Consider the following 5,338-nt stretch of genomic DNA (forward strand, 5'->3'; position numbering starts at 1 on the left):
TCGAAAAATTCCCTTGGATGTAGCAGGACATGATATAGGAGAAGAAATATCTCATAACTCATCACACTCATGTGCTATGGATGTGAGTTCATGAATTGATAGAATGGATAGACACGATTACATAGAAATCACACCAAACAACAAGACAAATAATCCATTAATATCAAAACTAGTAGTAGAGTCACTGGAGTCCATGCCAGAAAGATTTAAGATAGTTTAGTTTGAAATTCTGCAGGATAAAGTTTTTATTTTTCAGATCTTCCAATTTGATAAGCATCAAGTGCCAGTCTTATAATTTAATTTCCTCATTCATAACCTTTACCTCCTATTAAATGCCTTAATTATTTTTTATACACTTTGCAGTTTGCATTTTCTTAGAAAAGAAAATGAAGATAATAACAAGAATTATCACAACATTTATTAGCAAATGTTTCCTTGATGTGTCATATTATATATCTTAAAGCATTAAATTGCATCTAGAAAAACTTTCCAATAAAACCTTCTTTTGCTCCAAGTCGTTTATTTAACTTGTTTAGCTCCTTATCCATCGTATTTTGTAGAATTGCACGCTCCCACTCTTTTGCTACTTCATCAATTTCCTTGGAATTGCCATTTGCTGAAATTGGTATGTAAAGGAATTAATATATAAACCTTAAATTAAAGTAAACAAGTATAGATATTACAAAGAAAACAATAAATAAAAAGTATACAAGCACCATCAAAAACAAGAAATTTAACTTGCTAGTCTGATTTACAATGGAGCCACATGGTTGGAATAGCTAGGTTAGGTCCAAATGATGCACTTTTTGGACATGTTGATCCAAGTGGAATACAACTAGACAAAAATAATTAGATCTATTCTGACTGGAACAAAATGGAGACATGTTGAGACAGAAGCAAAAAAATTAACTATATAAAGAGGGAAAATGTTATAGAGTATAAAGAAGACAAATAAGATATTTAATATAGTACTTGACCATCTGTTTCAAATTTCTCCACTGCAGTGCCGCAATATTCATGAAACTCCTTGCAAAGATCCAATGATCATTGGTAGCCTCGAGTCAAGAATTCTTTCCTTGAGAGCCTACACAAATAGATCATATGGTTGTTCCTTGCAAATTCCCTATTCCAGATCATAAGATATATTGGAATAAGGATCAATAATTGAAGATCATAACACCTAATGCCATCCGCTAAAATCATCTGGAATAGACGGGGACATTTGGAGGAGGAAAAGATTAGAATGGTTGATTCGCTTACTGTTTAACGGATTAGAGAAAGCCTAAAATGAAGTAAATTAGATTGATTCGTTTACTATTCAACATAAATAATGCTAAAATCTTAATGCCCTAACCTGTATCAATAGAATATTTGTTGTTCTTTTTGTCCATTAGATCTACTATCTACTTCTGAACAAATCTCAAAAAATCTAGTTGAATCCATGGTTCTTCCCTCCTATACTGCACAAGAAGACGAAGTTGAAGCTACTCTGTTTTGCGCAGGAATAGAACAAGAAGACAAAGCTGAAGCTACACTGTTTTGCAGAGAAGTAGAATGAGAATACAAAGATGAAGCTACTTTGTTTTGTGCAGAAGTAAAATGAGAAGACAAAGTTGAAGCTCTTTATTTTGTGCAAAAGTAGAATGAAGATGAAGCAAAATGTATTATGCGTTCCTATGTATCATTCCAATTTTCAACATCCCTTTAATCAATTACAGAGCGCCCAACACAAATCAAGGTCTATCAAAAATAAGTTTTAGCAAAAGAATGCTTACTGGTAGAAGAATCCAAAGTGTGCCCTACACTGATAGAGAGAACGGAACAAACAAAGAGACCGGATTGACAATAAAGAACGATCTAGAATGAGCAGAGAGACCGTACTGGAACCAGCAACCCAGACGAGTGATGATGACGAGAAAGATAAACTCAAAAGAGCAAGAAAGAGAGACAGAGAAGAGGGAAGAGAGAATGGAAGACGAAAGAGGGAATAGGAGAGCTGAGAGAAAGACATGGGAGAAGGAATGCGCAGGTAATTTCATTTTCTCTTTATTTCTTTATTTTTCCTAAGTGGCCAACAAAATTTTAGAACTCGCCCAGTTTCATCATTTGTTAGTCAAAATTGAGGAAGTATTGCAATGGTTAACTAAAAAGCCGTCCCAATAACTTACATTTAAGCCACGGGCCATAAGACCGTAGGTACACTGAATGAGTGAAATGAGAATATTGCCACGAATGGTTTATTCGGTCGCTATATATAGTATTTTAGCCACGGTTTTTGATCCATTGCTGGAAAATCTGTGGCTAAAAATGATTTTTCTTGTAGTGAGGCCAAAGGCAAAGTGGGTTTCCATTTCTTAAACAACCTCCCACACATCACCGTTAGATGGTGTTACTAATAATTCCTTCTTTTCACTTTCTTTTAAAGTAGGTAGATGAATTCATTATTTACTGGTCTAAAGCTCTAATTTCCAATCTTCTCAACTAGCCTTTGAAAAGCTACGGGAACATATTCTATTTTTAAAGTGTTACCATTTGTATCTCTAATCCCCTCATAATAATTAATCCATCTTCTAAAGTTCATCATTTAGTGGAAGAACGGATTTCTATCTCCATCTATCTCTTAACCAGATCTCTCTTGATTTCAACTTCCATAGTTGTTCATCCTTAAGAAACAATTTTTCATATTCTTTGTTCAAGTTGATAAACTCAACAAAGTTCATCAGTTCATGATTTTGTTCTTGAAATTGATTGATTTCATCCTCCAACTGTTTTAAGCTTTTGACAGTAAATCCAAAAGAAGGTTTGTTCCACTCTTCTAGCATTATTTTCAACTATTTCAACTTGAAAAGTAATTTGTGTATAGATGATCCTGTAATGTTTTGTTGCCATTCTATTTTGATTATATATGTACATTTAAAGGTCTTTAGACCACATAGGCTGAAAGCAAAACTGTGTAGGACCTCTTCATTTGTTAAAATGAGTGTCCAGGATGATCATCACATGATCAAAATGAGTGGAAAATTTATTCATAACATTAGCTTCAAGGAACCATTGAAGCCATTAAGCGGAAGCTAGTACTTTGTCCAACATTTCTGGGACCCTATGACTACCTTGTTGATTATTTGACCACATGAAATATGAACCCCTACTTGTGACATCAGTTAAACTATGGTAGTCCACCACCTGAGTGCTAGGAGGGGGAGTGAGATTAGGGTCTATTATCCACATAAATTTAGTTGAGTAGTTTATCATTAAGATTACAACATAGAATCTAACTTGATCATTGTATACAACTTAAAGATAGCAAAAAGGTCCACAATTCACTTCTGTTAGCTCCTTCAAGATGGACAACTTGATCATTGTGGACGATTATTCTTAATTGTATAGAAGATGACTCTATGGTACTGGAATAACTTTGACCAACCAAAATCCAACTGTGAATCTATACTATATATAAAAGTGTGAATGTAGCGTGAAACTTTTTTTAGACTAAAATGACCCTCTATTTATTTATTTGAGAAAGGGTATAAAACTCATTTTATTATAACTTTAATGACTACTACAATTATCATTTTTGTATAGTTAATCCATCTTTAATTGTAAGGGTTGAAAATGTAACTTCAATTATTACTTTCCACCTCATTTAATTTCCTCTCATTAAGCCATATATTTAAGGTATTAAATCCTATTTTATCTTATTAAATCCTGTATTTTTAAGTTATTTTCACTAATAAATGCTACTAATTAGATCTATGTCAATATTTTTAACAATATAAACCAATATATTTTAAAACTGGCTCAAAAACAAGACCATTCTTTATCCAATTAGTGGCTAAGAAATTCAACCATTTGAATCAAATTGATCAACCTATGAAGTCATAGTTAGGTAATAAAATTTTTAAAATAGAAATAAATATATACATTTACAAAAAATAGACACATTTATGATAATTTTATTAATCAAGTTAAAAAAATAAATGTAATAGACAACAATTATTTTTATTGATAATGAAAATGAAATACATAATTTAGAACTGACCAAAAATGAAATATAAAAATTAATAATAAATAGTTCAACTTTTGGGTTAAATGTTTTAACCTTTAATGCCATAAATAAATTTAATAAAACATAAAAATAAAAAATACATAAATTTTGTAAAAAAAAAACATTTAGGCACATGTATAATATCATGTATTTATCATATTAAACAAAAAGTAAGTGTGACATATCATAATTATTTTTACATACAAAAAATTATAAAAAAATTGAATACAACTATAATTTATATTTACACTATTATTAAAAATATGAATAAGATTGTATAACTTTTTTTACTAAAATCAAAGTTTTAAAAACCAGCCCCAAAACAAAACCGATTTGGCATTTGGTTTTTGGGTCAACGGTTCAACCATCCAGTTTGAGTGGGTCAAACTGATAAGATATTAATGTAACCTTTATATTTTGATCATTAGATTAAGATTAGATTAAAGTCCAATGCATATATATATTATTATGAGAAGGGAGTTTGGGACTTTGAGAATGAGGCGGTTGGTTAAAGTTGAAAAGTGAAAAAAAGAAAGAGAAGAAGAAGAAGATGAAGAAACCACCATCGATGGCTATTTCCATATTCATCATTATCGCCACTACAACATTGTTTGCCCTCTTCTTACTTCTCTCTCAAATCCCAAATCGTTTGCTATATTGGTGTATCTTAGATTTTAATATACGATCAGTGCTTAATCTTTCATCTCTTGTATCATTTTTTCAATTTCTTCATTAGAGTTGCAATTTTTTTTTTGTTGTTACAACTTAAAAAGAATCACAAAAATGAAAAAAATTCAAAATCAAAATGGAAAAACTAAAAGCCCTCACTAATTTTGGCTATTGGGAATAATCACATAGGATTATGAGATATGAAATTTTCTTTTTCAAATTTTTTATTTTATAATTTCTATTTTAAAATTAATAAAAAATTTAGAATTAATTTGAAAGTAACCTGAGAACCATTAATCGGGTTACATTTTAATGGTTAAACCATTCGAGTTAGCGATTCTTTGACCATTTCAACATGTTTTTGTAAAGTAGCAATTTAAGGCCAAAATGGAACCAATGACCTGACCGGTTCTTGGGCCAAATGATTCGACCTCTAGTCTAGTTCGACTTTTAAAATATTGACTAAAATACTCATTTCTTGAATTTAGTCCCTATTTAATTGTAAGGTTTAAATTATAAATTGAACTACTATTTTTCACCTCATCCAATTCCCTCTATTTAAATCTAACATTTTTTAATAAATGAACAAAAGAAAAAAAAATACACCAAAAAGCCAAAACATTA

At 30.7% G+C, this 5,338-nt stretch overlaps 1 long non-coding RNA gene across 1 annotated transcript; it reads right to left on the reverse strand.

The window, feature by feature from the left end:
* Window positions 1–295: 295 nt before the first annotated feature.
* Window positions 296–2,064, reverse strand: LOC148852614 (uncharacterized). The gene is made up of 2 exons (XR_016099769.1): window positions 1,776–2,064; window positions 296–616 (listed from the first exon to the last, which is right to left on the reverse strand). It is a non-coding gene; the product is annotated as an uncharacterized LOC148852614 (long non-coding RNA).
* Between the last annotated feature and the right edge of the window lie 3,274 nt (window positions 2,065–5,338).

The sequence above is a fragment of the Nelumbo lutea genome, chromosome 5, assembly GCF_056320005.1.
Source record: "Nelumbo lutea isolate HS-2025 chromosome 5, American lotus-T2T, whole genome shotgun sequence".
Taxonomy (NCBI): Eukaryota; Viridiplantae; Streptophyta; class Magnoliopsida; order Proteales; family Nelumbonaceae; genus Nelumbo; species Nelumbo lutea.